This window comes from Hypanus sabinus, chromosome 7 (assembly GCF_030144855.1).
Source record: "Hypanus sabinus isolate sHypSab1 chromosome 7, sHypSab1.hap1, whole genome shotgun sequence".
In the NCBI taxonomy this organism is placed as follows: domain Eukaryota; kingdom Metazoa; phylum Chordata; class Chondrichthyes; order Myliobatiformes; family Dasyatidae; genus Hypanus; species Hypanus sabinus.
Window position 1 is genome coordinate 145705276 of NC_082712.1, and position 18935 is coordinate 145724210.

Below are 18935 nucleotides of genomic sequence, written 5' to 3' on the forward strand. Positions count from 1 at the left end.
TTTTTACCAGCCACCAACAGTATATTCATTAAATATTCATCTCTTTTCAACCACTCTTGAGGTATATATCCAAAATATAAGGTCTTACTTTCTAAGGGCATTTCACATTTAAAGATGTCTTGTAGTGCATTGTATATTTCCCTCCAATAGTTTTTGATAACAGGGCAGTCCCAAAAAATATGATAATGATTTGCATTTTGATTTCCACAATTTCTCCAGCAAACAGGGAGGTTACTATCATAATGGGATTTCTGAGAGGGTGTAATAAAATATCTTTTCAAGTTTTTCCATCCAAACTCCCTCCATTTCTGTGAACTGGTACACTTCCATTGATATCTCCATATTGTTGTCCATTCTTCCTCAGATATAATTATCCCTCCTTCCTTCTCCCTTTTTGTTTTAATGTTTGAAGTCGAATGTGTTTTAAGATTTGGCAACCCCTTATACATGCTTGAAATGATTCTACTACCATTATCTGAATTATATGCTTTTCTAAAGAGCTCTACCAAGCATGTATTTGCCTTGGTTACATTTTTAAGCGTCTTATTAACATATTGTCACATCTGTGAATACCGATAAAAATCTTGTTTTTCTGATAAGTGTTTCTCTTTAAGCATTTCAAAACTGAACAGTGTTCCTTCTTTCATTATGTTGCAAAGAACTGTTATTCCTTTAGCTGTCCAGTCCTTAAATCTAGCATCCAAGTTATTTGGTGTAAAATCTGAGTCATAAGAACACCATTTAAGAATTGCAATATCTCCCTCTAAATTATATTCTTTTATAGTAGTTTTCCATATTTTAAGAGACAATTTCACTCATGGGTTATCAATAGTATTTATGTACCTTTGCAGGTTGTTATCAGTCAAAATTGCTTGTATGGGGATGGGAAGTACCCGCTCCTCAATGTTTTTCCATTGAGTGTCATATGATGGGTTGCACCAACATATCACAGCTCTCAACTGTGCTGCAAAATAATAATCTCTAAGAGAAGGTAGGCCCCATTCCCCCCTTTCCTTCGCTAATTGCAAAGTTTTGAGATGAACTCTAGGCCTTTTACCCTGCCAAATATGCCTTGATAGCATCTTGTTCCATTCATTGAATTGATTTTGATTAATCTCTATTGGTAGGGTCTGAAAGAGATATAACAGTCTGGGCATTATATTGATTTTAAGAGACTCAATCCTTGAACTGAAACTGAAAAAAGGAATCAGGTTCCATCTTGCCACATCTTTCTTAATTTTTTATATGAAGGCTGATCATTACATTCTGATAATTTTGCCAAATCTTTTGGCTTAATGATGCCCAAATATTTGAAAGACTCTGTGTGCCAAGCCCAGGGGTATTGACTTTTAATTTCTCTTGGTGGGCTATAGTAATATGAAAGTAATTGGGTTTTATCTATGTTGATCTTGTATCCTGATAATTGACCACGATGTTCAAAGGATTGCATCAATTTAGGTTGCCCTAGATAGATCAAAATGTCATCCACATAACAAGCCAATTTATGCTCTATCCCTTTAATAGTAATTCCACTGATATCTTTATTTTGTCTGATGTATTGAGCTAATGGTTCCAGATATAACACGAAGAGTAGTGGTGACCATGCACAACCCTGTCTCGTGCCCCTTTCTAGGGTAAGACTATTTGATAAATATCCATTGATTTTAATCCTAGCAGTAGGATTGTCATATAGTTTCTGTATAGTTTTAATAATTGTGTCTTGGAAACCAAATCGATGTAGAACTCTGTAAAGGAAATTCCAATTAACTGAATCAAATGCTCTTTCAGCGTCCACGCTTATCACTATTGCTTGGATTTTATTTTTTTGTATATGAGGAAGGTGTCTTTTCCACTGACGAGTTTGATGTGGGTTGTTCCAAGAGCACTCGTCACACTATCTGGGTGACCAAGGACACCCCATTTAGAGAGAGGTCATGTTGACTGGCCCCTGCAGACGTGGAAGACGTGCAGCAGCATTTGTGTAAGTTGAAGGAAGCTGGGGGCATCACTGAGTCCCGAAGCGTCTATGCATCCCCAATAGTAGTGGCCAGGAAGAAGGATGGGAAGGGTCAGAATTACGTGGACTATCGGACTCTGAACAGGCGCACCATCCCTGACCAGTATACGGTCCCAAGAATCGAGGACGTGCTGGCCTGTCTGAGCGGTGCGAAGTGGTTCAGTGTGCTGGGCTTGAGGAGTGGATATTACCAGATCCCCATGAGTGAGGCTGACAGAGAGAAGAAGGCATTTATACGTCCACTGGGATTCTTCCAGTTCGAAAGGATGCCCCAGGGCATAACAGGAGTGCTTGCAACCTTCCTGCATGTCATGGAGCAAATGGTGGGGGGCAGGGTATGAACGTGCCTGAAGTATTGGTGTATCTCGATGACCTCATCGAGTTTGGATCCACCTTGGAAGAACATGAAGTGGGACTGCTGAAGGTGCTGGGCTGCCTGAAAGCTGAAAGGTTAAAACTTTCCCTGGACAAGTGCCAGTTCTGCAAGCCATCTGCCGGCTATGTTGAACACATAGTCTCATGGTATGGAATAGCTATAGATCTGGCTAAGATAGAGGCAGTGACTACCTGGCCAAGGCCCCAGACTGTGAGCGCTTTGCGCTTTTTCCTTGGGTTCTGGAAGGTGAAGAGTATCTTAGCCCTTTGGAGCCTTTTGGACTGAGGTGGGATGCAAAATGTGAAGAGGCCTTTCAGTCGCTGAAGGAGATGCTGATCCAGGTGCCTGCACTGGTTTTTGCAGACCCCTGATTGCCATACGTACTGCATACGGATGCCAACAAAGAGGGCTTAGTGGGTGTCCTGTATCAGGATCAGAGCACAGGGTTGAGACCTGTTGTGCCTGTCACCCTCTGAGAGATGACCCGGGCATCGGTACCATTTGGTCAGCAGTCGTAAAGGGAGACCCTGCCCAAGTGGAGAAGACAAAGTGTGCTGCAGTGTCTCCTTTACTGATAGAATGGCCCAGATTAGAGTTGAGGAACCGGATCCTATACTGGGTCTCATCACCTCCGGACTGACCTCCGCATTCCCAGCTGGTTCTGCTCGAGAAGTATCGGAAGATTCTGTTGAAATCACTTCATGATGATTCTGGACATTTGGGGGTGGAAAAGACCTATGGATTGCTCCTAGATTAGTTTTACTGGCCCCGAATGAAGCTGGAGGTTGAAGAATACTGCAAGTCATGCATTTGATGCATATGGAGGAAGATGCTGCCTATGAGGACAGCTCACTTGTCCCACTTGCATAGTGTGGGGCCTCTGGACCTGGTGTGTATGGATTTCCTGTCAATAGAGGCAGATGCCAGCAACATGGCAAATGTCTCAGTCATCACAGATCACTACACCGGATATGCACAGGCTCTCCCTACCAAGGACCAGAGGACGTCCACAGTAGCCAAACTGTTATGGGAGAAGTATTTCATTATTATGGCCTGCCCAGGTGGATACATAGTGATCAGGGACGGGATTTCAAGAGCAGACTCATCCATGAGTTACTGAGCACGTTCGGAGTCGAGGACTACTCCTTATCACCCGCTGGGCTATCCCCAGCCCGAGAGGTTTAATCGGACCTTGCTAGACATGCCATTGCTACAACTACCCGAAATGAAGCTACTGGGTACTCGCCATATTATCTGATGTTTGGGTGCGAGGCAAGGTTGCCCATCGACCTTTGTTTTGGGACTGACGAGGACGACCTACTGCCGAAGACTCATCTGAATTGTGTGTCTGATATGAGAAGGGAGCTGATAAAGGTTTATGAATTATCTGAGGTCACAGCTGCCAAGCATAATCAAGGAATAAGGGGAGGTATGATCAATAGGTTAGGTTGTCCCAACTCATGCCAGGAGACCGAGTCCTCTTAAGGAATTTGAGGCTACCTGGGAAGCATAAGCTGGCTGACTGCTGGGTGGCTACACCCTGTGTAGTGGAGAGACAGATGCTAAATGTACCAGTTTTCCAGGTGAAACCAGAGGATGAGAATGCGCCTGTCAAGATTCTCCATCGGAACCACCTTCTGGTTCTGGCACAAGAAGTGCAGGTTCACCCAGAGCCCAACCTGGAGCCTACACCTAGTAAGAGGACACTTCGGTGACATGGACAATGCAGGACCAACAGCAGGAGAGATTAGACCAGTCCCTGCCACTGAATGGGATACTGATTCGGAGGATGAGAACATGGGGATGTGGTATATGCTGCCTTTTGCTAACTCCCCACTAATTGAGGAAGAGAATCCCAACCCTTCTCACACTGAGTCAGGTGAAATCGGGGGGGGGGGGGGGGCTACCTGTGGACAGCCTGGGTTGCAGTGAGACCCTGCAAGGGATGAAGCAAGGCTCAATCAAGGGACATAAGGGTCCAAGTTGCAGATAGGTGGGCACAAGTGATAGGCCGTGTGAGGCCTTGCCAGCTAGACCAGAAGTATCCCCAGCAGTGTTGGAACACGAAGAGGTAGATGAGGAGGTTCAGAGGTCTCACAGGATCAGGAGACCTCCGGATAGGCTGGCCTATGTAGCACCAGGGGAACAGAGTGTGGCCCCGACCGCTTTGGGGAACCATGTCACTGCCTTTTACACCTGGATTGGACTTTGTGTTTTGCAGGAAGGGTTGGCAAATTATCTCAAAGTCATGAGGACATGACTAAATTTGGTGGGGGGAGAATGTAATGTCCTGGGAAAGGTTTCACTGCTCACGTAATGGTTTCTTGTAGCAGCAGTGTTTGGGTTATGACTAGAGATAATGGGGGCTTTGGAATGTGCAATGAAGGGAGGGTTTTTCACTGGCTTTTGTCCAGTGGAAGATGGAGAGAGAAGATGCCAGAATGGAAAGATCATAGACTGCAGGACGGGTTGGACTTGGAATGGGATTGGGAGTCAACAATGCCCTGGGGAAATCAATGGAGAACGAACAGACGGGGAAACCGTGAACTCCAACGTGCACGTTAGACTGTTTCATTAAAATAGGCCCTTTTCTTTTGTTTTCTTTACTAACCGTCTAGTCAAATTAAGAATTATAAAGCTCAATCGTTTAATTGCATATTACCTACAGTTTGTTATTTTGTGATACTGATTTGTAACAGGGGAAAACATCACGCAGCATCCACACAAACGAGATTTCACAAGTTTAGGCCTTCCCCAAGACTAACGCCACTGGCTGAACCAGAGAATTACACTTAACTAAGCAGCCCAAAACTATTCACAATATTCATGGTGAGGCTTCACCAGTGCCTTATAAACCCTCAGCATCACACCCCCGTTCTTATATTCTAGTCCTTTTGAAATGAATGCCAACATTGCATTTGTCTTCCTTACCACTGACTCAACCTGCAAGTTCACCTTCAGGGTGTTCTGCACCCTGCATCTCAGATTTTTGGGTTTTCTCCCCATTTAGAAAATAGTTTGCACATTTATTTCTTTTACCAAAATACATGACCATGCATTTTCCAACATTGTATTTCATTTGCCACTTTCTTGTCCATTCTTCTAATTTGTCTAAGTCCTTCTGCAGCCTTCCTGTTTTCTCAACACCTCCTATCCCTCCACCAAACTTTGTACTATCTGCAAATGTGTCAACAATGCCATCTATTCCATCATTTAAATCATTGTTTTACAGCATAAAATGAAACAGTCCCAACTCTGACCCCTGCAGAACGCCACTAGTTACCGGCAGCCAACCAGACAAGAATCCTGTTATTCTCACTCACTGCCTCTTTCCAATCAGCCAATGTTCTAACAATGCCAGTAAGTTTCCTGTAATACCATGGACTCTTCACTTGGTAAGTAGCCTTATGTGTGGCACCTTGTCAAAGACCTTCTGAAAATCCAAATATACAACGTCCAATGCATCCTCTTTATCTGACCCACTTGTAATCTCCTCATAGAATTCCAACAGGTTCATCAGGCAAGATTTTCCCTTAAGGAAACGATGCTGACTTTGTCCTGTCTTGTCCCGTGTCACCAATTACTCCATAACCTCCTCCTTAACAATTGATGCCAACATCTTCCCAACCACTGAGGTCAGGCTAACTGGACCGTAATTTTTCTTCTGCTGCCTTCCTTCTTTCTTAAAGAGTTGAGTGACATTTGCAATTTTCCAGTCCTCCAGAACTGTGCCAGAGTCTAATTATTCTTGAAAGGCCATTACTAATTCCTCCACAATCTCTACCGCCACCTCTTTCGGAATCCTAGGGTGCAATTCATCTGGTATTGGTGACTTATGTGTCTTTAGGTCTTTCAGCCTTTGGAGCACCTTCTCCCCTGTAATAGTAACTACACTTACTTCTTCCCTCACACCCTATAATACCTTGCACACTGCTAGTGTCTTCCGCAGTGAAGACTGATGCAAAATACTCACTTAGATCATCTGTTATCTCCTCGTCCCTCATTATTATTTCTCCAGCCCAATTTTCTAATTGTCCTACTTCCACTTTCATCTCTGTTTTATTTTTTGTAAACTTAAAAAAGCTTTTCTATCCTCCTTGATATTGTTTGCTAGTTTGCTTTCATATTTCATCTTTTCCCTCTTAATGATTATTTTATTGCTTTCTGTAGGTTTTTAAAAGCCTCCCAATCCTCTGTCTTCCCACTAATTTTTGCTTTGCTGTATGCCCTCCCTCTTGCTTTTACATTAGCTTTGACTTCCCTTGTCAGCCACAGTTGTACTATTCTGCCATTTGAGTATTTCTTTGTTTTTGGAATATGTCTATCCTGTGCCTTCCTCATTTTTCCCAGAAAGTCAAGCCATTGCTGCTCTGTTGTTATCCCTGCCAGCATTTCCTTCCATTTATTTTAGCCAACTCCTCTCTCCTACCATTGTAATTTTCTTTACTCCACTGTAATATAGCTACATCAGATTTTACTTTCTCCCGATCAAATTTCAAGTTGAACTCAATCATATTGTGATCACTGTCTCCTAAGGATTTCTTTACCATAAGCTTCCTAATCACCTCTGGCTCATTACATAGCACCCAATCCAGTATATCTGATCCCATAGTAGGCTCAATGACAACCAGCTCTAAAAAAACATCTCATAGGCAGCAAAAAAATTCACTCTCTTTCCCAACCTACCTGTATGTTAAAATCCTCCATGGCTGTCATAACAGTGCTCTTTCGACACACCCTTTTCTCATTGTAATCTGCAGTCCACATCCTAGCTACTATTTGAAGGCCTGTATATGACTGCCATCAGGGTCCTTTTACCCTTGCAGTTTAACACAACCCACAGGGATTCAACATCTTCCTATCCTATGTCACATCTTTCTGATGATTTGATGCCATTCTTTACCAGTAGAGCCACACCACTCCCTCTGCCTACCTTCCTGTCTCTCTGATATAACGTGTAACCTTGGACATTCAGCTCCCAACTACAATCATCCTTCAGCCATGATTTAGTGATGGCCGCAACATCATACCCGACATCTGGAAAAGTGCAGCCTGAGCCTCCACCTTATTTCTTATGCTCCATGCATTGCCTTCTTCATTGTACCTTCTCTGCACACAGTACTTAATAATAAATAATTTAAATAAATAGTGCAAAAAATAGTGAGGTAGCGTACATTTTCATTATCTGTTTGGATATCTGATGGCAGAAGGGAAGAAGCTGTTCCTAAAATGTTGAGTGTGTGTCTTCAGGCTCTTATACCTCCTCCTTGCTGGTATTAAAGGAGAGAGAGAGCATGTCCTGGGTGATGGGGGCCCTAAACGATGGATGCCATCTCTTTGAGGCACTGCCTTTTGAAGATGTCCTCAGTGAAGGGGAGGCCAGTGCCCATAATGAAGCTGGCTGAAGTCGCAACTTTCTGCGGCTCTTCCGATCCTGTGCAGTGGCCCCTCCATACCAGATGGTGATGCAATCCGTTAGAATGCTCTCCACAGCATCTCTGTAGAAAGTTGCTTGAGTGTTTGGTGACATGCCAAATCTCCTCAAACTCTTAATGAAATATAGCCGCTGTTCTGCCTTCTTTGTTATTTCATCAATATGTTGTGCCCAGGATAGATCTTCAGAAATATTGGCACCCGGGAATTTGTAACTGCTCACCCTTTTAGTTGTTGATCCTTCAATGAGGACAGGTGTGTGTTCCCTCGATTTCCCCATCTTGAAGTCCACAATAAAATCCATGGTCTTATTGACATTGAGTACAAGGTTGTTGTTGCAACACCAGATTTATGGAGAGTGCATGAACACTACCTCATTATTTGCACTATTAAATTATTTTGTAATTTCTAATAACCTTGTCTCTGCAATTGTACTGTTGACGCAAAATAGCAAATTTCACGTCATACAGACGGTATAAAGAACCTGATTCGGAAGTCTATAATACTAATAATTGTTTAAATTTGTCTTGGCAAGCATTTAGTTAAGCATCATGGAAAAAATTGGTACTTAAAAATTCAAAATTTACCTTTGAAGATAGCACTAAAAGCTGTCCAACAATGCAATTTGTTGCAGTGTACAGCGATTTACACAGCTGCTCAACCGCACTGAACTGGAAATACAGTTCATTCTCAATGACTATTGTGTAATTAAGTTCTTACCATTTTCACATTCAACTGTTAGCAGAAGAGATAATGTAACCTTAATAGTTATCTGCTGATAAATAATGGATATCTGTGCCTCAGGCATAAAGATCTCTCAGTGGGAGAAGATATTTCATTTTATAATTTTTTCACATAATTATTTTTCAATTGATGTTGCCTCAGTAAAAATCGCTATAAATAATTCAAAAATTATATCAAAGATTGTTTTATGTAAAATGAACAGTGCATTGCAGCAAACAAAATCTATCCCACCACTAAAAAAATTGGAGAACTGCAGACTTAGACAAAAATCTGTTTATGTTAATATTTCAAACATATCATAAATAATCAAAGCTCAATATTACCTAATTGTTTGTGCTTTACAAAAATAATCTCTCTTTTAATCTTCAAGTATTAAGTCAATACTAGGTGGTATACCAAGGGAAATCTGCCTTGCTAGAGATGTTGCCTTTTGGAATAAGTGTTAATCCAAGACTCTGTTTGCTGTCTGAACTTGATAGAACCAAGCTTCAAAAATAAAGTGCATTGTACAACTGCTGCTTCCCACCATCAAAGATATCTTCGAAAGGCAGTACCTGAATAAGGCAGCATCCATCATTAAAAACTCTTTCCAGCCAGGACATACCCTCATCTCATTACTACCATCAGGGAGGAGGTATAGGAGCCTGAAGACCTAAACTCAACAATTCAAGAACTGCTTACTCCCCTTTGCCATCAGATTTCTGACAGCCCATGAGCATTATCTCACTAGTTCTCTTTCACATTATTTATTGAATGCTTTAAGTTATGAGTATTTTATGTCTTGTACTGTACTGCTGCCACAAAACAATAAATTTCATGACATATGTTTGTGATAATAAATCTGATTCCTTATTGTATGCATAGTGCAAGTGATTGGGTATTACCTTTTATCCTGAAGACCATTAGGTGTCATCTTTCTAAATGTAATGTGTTTTGCTTTATTAATGATTTGTTCTGGGATCCACGAGGGGTCTAAATGCATGGGAGTTTCATATATAAAGAATATTTAGCCTTTTATCTCATTCTTTCCAACACTAATGGTTTTGGGAAACTTCACAGCGACAAAGTTCCAATCTCTGAGATGAATGCAAATATTGAGTTGAACGATTAACAAGTGCCCGCTGAGTGGAATGCTATGATTGTGTATGTCTGGTCAATGATAAGTTAGCTTGTTCGTTACCTTGACACAGCAGCTCACCTGAAAGGGGAGTTGGAATTCATGCCTAAACAGCAAGCTCCCAGGAGCTACATATAGTGCTTCAAGAATTTCAGTGTCTTTACACAAGTGACTGCAAATGTCTTATCCAGCCAACCACACGCTCATTTCAACGCAGCCCCTCTGCTCACCTCTTAACAACCTTTCGCACCCAGGACTTTAACCCAGCCATCGTACGTACCTCAGCATTCTCATTCACTGAGACCTGCTGTAAACCTCACATTTCATGGCTCAAGTATACTGTCCTCTTGAGCACGATAGTTGTAACGTCAAACAGCTCAACACTTACTGACAGCATCTACTCTTGTAAGATAATGTAACATGCAAGTGCCAACCAGACACGTCTACACATCCTGAATCTGCAGGAAAATTAGTAAAGCTCATGACTGATGATGGGGCCAGAACCAGGGCTGTAACGATGGAATTTATTTTCATCCATTGCTCTACAGGTTGCAATTCTCCATTTATTCTGATTCTCTATTGGAAGCATCTGTGTTTCCCAGCCCCCACCCCATACTGAGACCAAAATCACAATTATCCCTTATAAAGCAGCCACCATAATCAAAGATCCCAACCTCCTAGATGTTCTCTTTCCTCCACCACCCTGCCCCAAACATCTTGCAGAAGATACCAAGATCTGAAAGCATGTAACACCAGGCTCAAAGACAGCTTCTATCCTGTTGACATAAATCTACTGCATGGTCCCCTGATATGTTAAGATGAACTCTTAACCTCACAATCTATCTCATTAGGGCCTTAAATCATATCGTCTTCCTGCACTGGACTTTCTTGGTAAATGTAACACTTTAAAAAACATCCTGTAATTGTTTTCCCTTGTATAACTCGAGCACTGCTTTATTGAAATGATAAGTATGAATGGCATGAAATCTATACTTTCTTCACAGGATCTCATACATGTAGCATTAATAAACCAAGTTACCAGTTTTAATTTTGTTGCCCTGGGAGCAGCACCATTGTGGAAGGGAGTGAGTCTTCATTGGTCTCGCACATCCCCTCAGAATCTTGGTTGGCCTCGTACCCTAGCTGTTTCGTCGTGTAATAGAGACGGATGGGGATGTTATAGCCTTGCATGGTCTCCCTCCACACAAAACCGGTCCGATTATCACTGGTTTCTGCTCATGCTCGCTTCTCTTTTCCTTCATAATTTTTTGCCTCACCCCACCCTGCCCTCACACCAGAGCCGAGTTTCCAATTCCTTCGACATGCCGTTCTTCTGCCACTGTCTGCATCTGTGGGCTTTACCAGAGGCTTTCCCGCCTGGCGCCTGGCCGGCCTGTGGATCGAACCGATACCTCAGTGGGAAGGGCAGAAGGAAACCAGATCAAGGCCCTGTTATTAAATTCCGCAGGACTTTTCCGTCCGAGGTTTCGGGGCTTTATCTTGTCAGCAGACTCCACTCCATCCGAATAATTTCACTGATAGTGAGGGCATTGATCTTCCAATATTATTCACATAAACAATCAAGTTAATTAAGAAAAAGCTTCAAGCTAAAAATATTTGGGAAGAAGCTGCACAAAAGTGACGTTAAGTCCCGGCAGTAATTATCTCAAAGGAAATGCTGGCATTCACGAACTGATGGTTATGACCCTTGGTCTTTGACCCTTGCGGCTTTGCTTAAAAATTATGTAAGTAGAACTTGGTAATAATTACTTTGTTGGGAGCCAACCTGCTGCATAAAATTAATCAAGCATGTTTTATAATTTACTTAGCTTTTCTTCAAAATGAAATGATGAAATACAGTTTTGGATTTCCTGGTGGCTAAATTGTGCTTGTTTCCTGTGACTTAACTGGGATAAAAATAGACTTTAAACATTATAATTATATTGCTTTATTCAACAGAATTGAGTCAGATGTTTGTGTGTAAGTGGCAAAGATGAATTGGCCAAAGGTTACCCGGATCTTATTCCAGTGATGTCATTCCCAACTACTTTGCTGCAAGTAGTTGAGTGTACCATTAACATCCAGGTTTTAACAAGAGGACTTGAATCCTTATCCATGCAAACCCAACAACTCAAATTGTCTATTATTTTATTATTGGACTTAAAATCCATGGGTGAATTCATCATAATGAACTTTGACAACTCATTAAAGTCATTTTATTTGGCATAAGGATAGATCTGCTGAGGCTACATAAGCATTACTGCTACATTTTCTGAAACTGTTAGTGGATCTTCCAGTACTTTCATTGATTTTGAAATGAAAATACATAAGCTACAAATTCATACTTTTTGCAGTATCATTAAAGGCATAAAAATAGCATGGTTAATATTTATATAATTGCAACAAAATACATACCTAGAATTTTGATCAAAACTTCCCTAAAATGTATTTTTGGATTATTTATGTTTGTTAATTTATAGTAGTATTGTGCCTTTGTACTGTACAGCTGTTGCAAAACAGCAAGTTTCATTTAGATCCCCTGATAGGAGCAATCTTCCCCTTCAATAGCAACAGAAACACTGAGGAGCAGATTTTGGAAAGGTGCGAAAGATAACAGGGCTGTTGTCATGGGTGACTTCATTTTCCTTAATATTGATTGGCACCTCCTTAATGGCAAAGGTGTAGATGGGGTGTAATTCGTTAGGTCTGCCCAGGAAGGATTCCTGACACAGCATCATCGTTAAGAGCACCAAATTTCTTGGTGTTCACCTAACGGAGAATCTCACCTGGTCCCTCAACACCAGCTCCACAGCAAAGAAAGCCCAGCAGTGTCTCTACTTTCTGTGAAGGCTGAGGAAAGTCCATCTCTCACCCCCCCCCCCCATCCTCATCACATTCTACAGGGGTTGTATTGAGAGCGTCCTGAGTAGCTTCATCACTGCCTGGTTCGGAAATTGCACCATCTCGGATCGCAAGACCTTGCAGCGGATAGTGAGGTCAGCTGAGAAGATTATCAGGGTCTCTCTTCCCACCACTACAGACATTTACACTACACGCTGCATCTGCAAAGCAAACAGCATTATGAAGGACCCCACGCATCCCTCATACAAATTCTTCTCCCTCCTGTCATCTGGGATAAAGTACCGAAGCATTCGGGCTCTCACGACCAGACTATGTAACAGTTTCTTCCCCCAAGCCATCAGACTCCTCAATACCCAGAGCCGGGACTGACACTAACTTACTGCCCTCTACTGTGCCTATTGTCTTGTTTATTATTTATTGTAATGCCTGTTTTGTGCACTTTATGCAGTCCTGGGTAGGTCTGTAGTCTAGTGTAGTTTTTTTTTTGGTGTTGTTTTATGTAGTTCAGTGTAATTTTTGTACTGTTTCATGTAGCACCATGGACCTGAAAAATGTTAGCTCATTTTTACTGTATACTGTACCAGCAGTTATGGTCGAAATGACAATAAGAAGTGATTTGAGTTGACTTGATATCGACATGCTGACTAGAGGAGAGGACATACTTGATCTGGTACCGGCCAATAAACCTCATCAGGTGATAAATCTCTTGGTGCGTGAGCATTTTGAAGACAGTGACAACAGCTTCCTGATCTTTACCACTGCCTTAGACAGAGATAGCAGCGGAGGGTATGGGCTAGTATTTAATTGGGTGAGTGTGAGTTATGATGCTACTAGGCAGGAACTTGGGATCGCATTAAATCCCATCTTCCTGTCACATTGCACCCTTCCTGTTCACTTATTGGTCAGATCGATCCACTGGTGATGCCATAGCCACTGCCCTCCACTCCATCCTGTCCCACCTGGAAAATGGTGCCTCAAACGGCAGGATGCTGTTTATCGACTTCTGTTTGGCATTTAATACGATTGTTCCTCAGAAGCCAGTGGGTAAACTTTCCTCGTTGAGTTTCAGCACCTCTCTCTATAACTGAATCTTGCACTTCTTGACAGAAAGACTGCAATCAGTCTGCTTTGGCAGCAACATGTCCATCTCCATCAGGCTGAGCATCAGCACGCCCCAGGCCTGCGTGCTCAGCCCACTGTTGTTTACCCTGCTGATGCACGACTGTACTGCTAAATCCAGTTCAAGTTGAATCATCAGGTTCACTGATGACACAGCAGTGGCTGGCCTCATCAACAACCACAATGAGTTGGCATACAGAGAGCTTCTGGTGGAATGGTGCGAGCTCAACAACTTGTGTCTCAACATGGACAAGACTAAAGAAATGATTGTGGACTTTAAGAAAGTGCAGCTAATCCCTCCTTGTTGCACATTTATGGCTCCTCTGTGGAGAGAGTTAGGTGCACCAAATTTTTGCACATACTGATAGACAATCTTACCTGGTCTGTCAACACCACCCTTTTAGTCAAAAATGCATCTCCACTTCCTGAAGAGTTTGAGGTAAGCTAGGCTCCTCACACCCCCTACCCCACCTTCCAGCCACCATTCTAAGCAATTCTTACGGGAGCACCATTAAGATGTTCTGACCATCTGCATCACCACCTGGTACAGGATTGTAGAGCATCTGACCACAAGAACCCTACAAAGAATTGAGAGGATCATTGGGGTCTCTCTTCCACTTATCCAAGATATTTACCAGGAGCACTACGTAAGCAGGGCCTTTAGTGTTGTCAATTATCTTTCCCATCCATCCAACCATCTCTTTGACCCCTGCCATCAGGCAGGAAATACCATACCATTAGGACAAGGATGATTAAAATGAGGAACAGCTTCTTCCCCCAGGCCGTGTGATGACTGAGCTCCCTGCGACTCCCTAGGTCTCACCACGTAAGAAGCGCCAGTAGCATTACTTTTTACTGATTACTTTATAACTTGTCATACATGCAGCTTTTTATTTGTGGTAATATTACTTTAGGTGTTGTGTGAGAATATTATGTACTGTGTTGTGCACCTTGGTCTGGAGGAACATTGTTTCATTTTGCGATATACATGTATATGGATGAAATGACAATAAACTTGAACTAAATTTGGAAGGGATGTACTCAGGGAATTACAAAATAAAGACATTTGGAGGTTGGTTAGGGAGAACTTGCATGGGGTTCTGGATAGGATGGTAGGGTGAGGGAACCATGGTTGATGAGATGTGGAACGTCCAGTCAAGGGGATGAAATACAGTAAGCATACTTAAGGTTTTGGAAACAATGATCAGACAGAGCTCTTAAGAATTACAATGTAGTCAGTAAGAAGCCTGAGAATAAACTCAGGAGACGTAGAAAGAGGCATGAAAAAGTCTTGGTGAGTAGGATTAAGGTAAACACTTCCATGAAGAATGGGAGGATGATTAGAGTGAGGATATGACTGATCAGAGATAAAAGAGGAAATGTGCCTGGAGTCCAAGGAGGTAGGAGAGGTTTTTAATGAATACTTTGTTTCAATATACACCAGTGAGAGGGACCTTGACAAATGTGAGGACAACACAGAATACGCTAATATGCTGGAAAATGTTGATGTTAAAAAAGAGAATGTCCCTGGGACCAGATGAGATACTCCCCAGGTTACTACAGGAAGCAAGAGAAAAGATTGCAACACCTTTGGTATTGATCTTTGTATCCTCACTGGCCACAGTAGTATCAGATGATTGGAGGGTGGCAAATATTACACCATTGTTCAAGAAAGGTAATAGGGATAATCTTGGGAATTATAGACCAATGCATCACTGATGGGCAAGTTATTGCAGAGGATTCTTAGAGGCAGGATTTACAAGCATTTTGAGAAGCGTATTCTGATTAGAACGAGACAGGATGGCTTCATAAGGGGTAGGTCATTCCTTACAGGTCTAATTGAATTATTTGAGAAAGTGACAAAACAGATTGATGAAGGTAGAGCAGCGGATACGGATTTTAGTAAGGAGTCTGACAAGGTTCCCCATGGAAGGCTTTTCAGAAAGTCAGGAGGCATGGAATCCAGGGAAACTTGGCTATTTGGATTCAGAATCGGCTTGCCTGCAGACGGCAGAAGGTTGTAGTAAAAGGAGTGTATTCTGCAAAGAGGCTGGTGACCAGTGCTGTTCTGCAGAGACCTGTTCTGGAAATCCTTACATCTTGTGAGTTTTATAAATGACTTGGATGAAAAGTGGAAGGGTGGATTAGTAAATTGCAGATGCTGCAAAAGGTAGTGGTGTTGTGGATAGTGTAGAAGGTTGCCATTGGTGATAACAGGACATTGATAGGATGCAGACCGAGGCTGAGAAGTGCTAGGTCCTGGAGTTCGATCCAGAAAAGTGCATGCAATGTAAAGTAAATCGAAAGCAGAGTGTAGAGTTAATGGCTGGATTCTCAGCAGTGTGGAGGAACAGAGGGATCTTTGGAGTCCATGCCCATTGATCCCTCAAAGTTGCTGTGCAAATTGGTAGGGTGGTTAAAAGGCATATGGTGTGTTGGCCTTCATTAGTCAAGGAAATGAGTACAAGAGCTGCATAGTAATGTTGTAGCTCTTTGAAATGATGGTTAAACCACATTTAGTCACCTCATTGTAAAAAGGTTGCACAAGCTTTAGAGAGGATGCTGAGAATTTCACCCTGATGCTGCCTAGATTAGAGAGCATGGCTTATGAGGACAGGTTGAGTGAGTTTTAATACAGGTTTTGTGTTGGTGGGGTTTGAGTGTTCACATTGGAAGCAGCACACTTGCTGACATCAACTGTGTTTTTATTCACCTCAACCCCCATTCTCAAAATTGCTGTGATCAGTTTGGAAAGTTTTTATGGGTTTCTTGAAACATCCTGTCGTTTCAATTAGTCATAAGTGAAAGGAAGGATTTTCCCTTTACTGATTCCCCTTTTCGCAAATGTAACAATCTTATTCACATACTGAAGTACATTGTCCTTAAGCAGAATTAATGTACACTATTTGTGTTTGTACAGCCATTTGTGATTTTTGTTTGCTTGCAGTTCCAGTTTCCATTGGCAGGTAGGGCAGCTGATCTTGGTGACTTCAAGTGAATTGTGAAGTAACCTTTGTAGTTCTGGTGCCATCATTTATGGTGAAAGGTCTTGCCATTATTTGAAAGGAGGAGAGGTTGCTTAAGGAAGAAGCTATTGGTGGAATTGGAAATTTGCTGTGGGAGAAGAACGTGCTGGGAATCTAGGTTAAAGTGCAAAGTTTGGTTACTAACTATGTTGTGAGAGGAGCTGCTGGTGGAGTGTTCTGGCAAAATTGCTTCTACAAGTTTTCTCACCGCTAAGGATGCTGCCTCCAGCTGAGTTCTGACTGCTCGAGTGCTGACAGGGCAATGGTCCTTCAATCAAGTAACCACTCTTCATGTGTGAGCTTAAACAATGATTGGCAGCGGGCTGCATGACAGGTATGGCCGCACACCTTCAAGTGTTTTCACCAATGTCAGTAAAGTCCAGTGCCTTTTGCAGCGTGAAGAAATTGAAAGTGGAGCCCTCCAACCGGGATGCAACGGGAGAGAGCTGCACTGTAAAACATTACAATCAGAGCAAAAATCCACCAGTGACTCAAGGACAAACAAATCTGCCCCATCAGGCATCGAATAGTGTGGCGGGTTATGATCAGAGCTCGCACCTCACCACCCCCTCCGGGCTGATTCCAGTTACGAGTGCAGACAGTGGGGCCTGTACAGCAGCACTGTCTGTGGGATCTTCGAACGGAGTGCAGAGTTTGACATGCAGAAGCACAGTGACACTGTTGGATACCTAACGAAAATGTGGGCTCAAGAGGAGAAGTGAGGAAATTGAAAGCAGTGGCAGTGCAAATAATTGAGGAACACCCACCTCCGATGCTTCAGAACAACACTGGCAGGACTGCGGTGGGTACTACTGCCACCACCACATCAACTGTAACTTCAAAGAACGGCAGTTCCACTAATGAAGGGGATTATCAATTGGTCCAGCATTAAATACTTTGCTCAGTGACAAGCAGTTATGAGGTGTTGGAATTTCTTGGTCGGGGCACTTTTGGACACGTGGTGAAATGCTGGAAAAGGAGCACCAATAAAATTGTAGCTATTAAGATTTTGAAAAATCATCTCTCCTATGCACGACAAGAGCAGATTGAAGTGAGCATTCTAAATCGATTAAGCACTGAAAATGCTGATGGTTACAACTTTGTTCGATCCTATGAGTGTTTTCAACACAAGAATCACACCTGCTTAGTTTTTGAGATGCTGGAGCAGAACTTGTATGACTTCCTTAAACAAAACAAGTTCAGTCCTTTGCCGTTGAAATATATTCGACCAATTCTGCAGCAGGTGGCCACAGCTTTAATGAAACTAAAGAGCCTTGGTTTAATTCATGCTGATCTGAAACCAGAGAACATCATGCTTGTGGACCCTCCCCGGCAGCCTTACAGGGTGAAGGTCATAGACTTTGGTTCAGCCAGTCATGTTTTAAAAGCAGTTTGTTCCATGTATTTGCAGTCTCGATATTACAGGTCAGTGTAATGTTCTTAGTTTGCTGCTTGTGTTGATTGTAGAGATTGAGACAATTCCACAACTGTGGGGTTGACATCTAATCTCTTCTTCCCCGGCATAAAGCTTAGATTTCTTTATTTCCTGGGCTTTATTTGCACCTCATTAGATAATTTTATTAATTTTAGTGCTTTGCTCTTTGGAGCGAAGGAGGATGTAAGGTAACTTGATAGAGGAGTATAAGATGATAAGAGGCATGGATAGAGTGGACAGCCAGAGCTCAGGGCAAAAACGGCAACTATGAGGAGGCACAATTTTAAGGTGATTGGAGGCAAGTAAAGGGGGGATGTCAGAGGTAGGTTTTTTTTACACAGAGAGTGGTGGGTGTGTGGAAAACTCTACCAGAATGGTGGTAGCGGCAGATACATTAGTGACATTTTTTTTGATTATTAGTTTTTTTATGCATTTTCTACATCGCTACAAATAGAAAAAAAACCCAAATCAAAATGAAGAAAATTAATACAGTGCAAAAATAAACATACAATAATAATATAATACAAAAAAGGTAATTGAGAAAGCACCCAAATTGAAGACATGTAAAATTAGTAACCTCCCCAAGCCCCGCAACAAAAAAAACTCCAGACCAACCACAACACTATACAGAGAATATAAATCAGGACATTCAAACCCCCAAAACTGTAAATACACTTAGCAACAGAAGATATTGATGCCTACAACCAAAAAAAGGAGCTGAAAGCAAGGGACTGAAAAAAAACCTTAGTTAGGAGGAAGGTTATGAAAGTACTCAATAAAAGGTCCCCAGACCTTATGGAACTTTG

At 42.2% G+C, this 18935-nt stretch overlaps 1 protein-coding gene and 1 pseudogene across 3 annotated transcripts in view; one reads left to right on the forward strand and one right to left on the reverse strand.

Moving 5' to 3' along the window:
• Nucleotides 1–11336, reverse strand: part of LOC132397300 (axoneme-associated protein mst101(2)-like) — a 40603-nt gene extending 29267 nt beyond the window's left edge. For all 3 annotated transcript variants that reach the window (XR_009513331.1, XM_059975893.1, XM_059975894.1), the window contains exon 1: nucleotides 10727–11336. The gene's annotated coding sequence lies outside the window, so the exon portion shown is untranslated. The remainder of the gene's footprint in view (nucleotides 1–10726) is intronic.
• A 5442-nt stretch (nucleotides 11337–16778) lies between these two features.
• LOC132397557 (homeodomain-interacting protein kinase 1-like) lies at nucleotides 16779–18129 on the forward strand (annotated as a pseudogene).
• The last annotated feature ends 806 nt before the right edge of the window (nucleotides 18130–18935 follow it).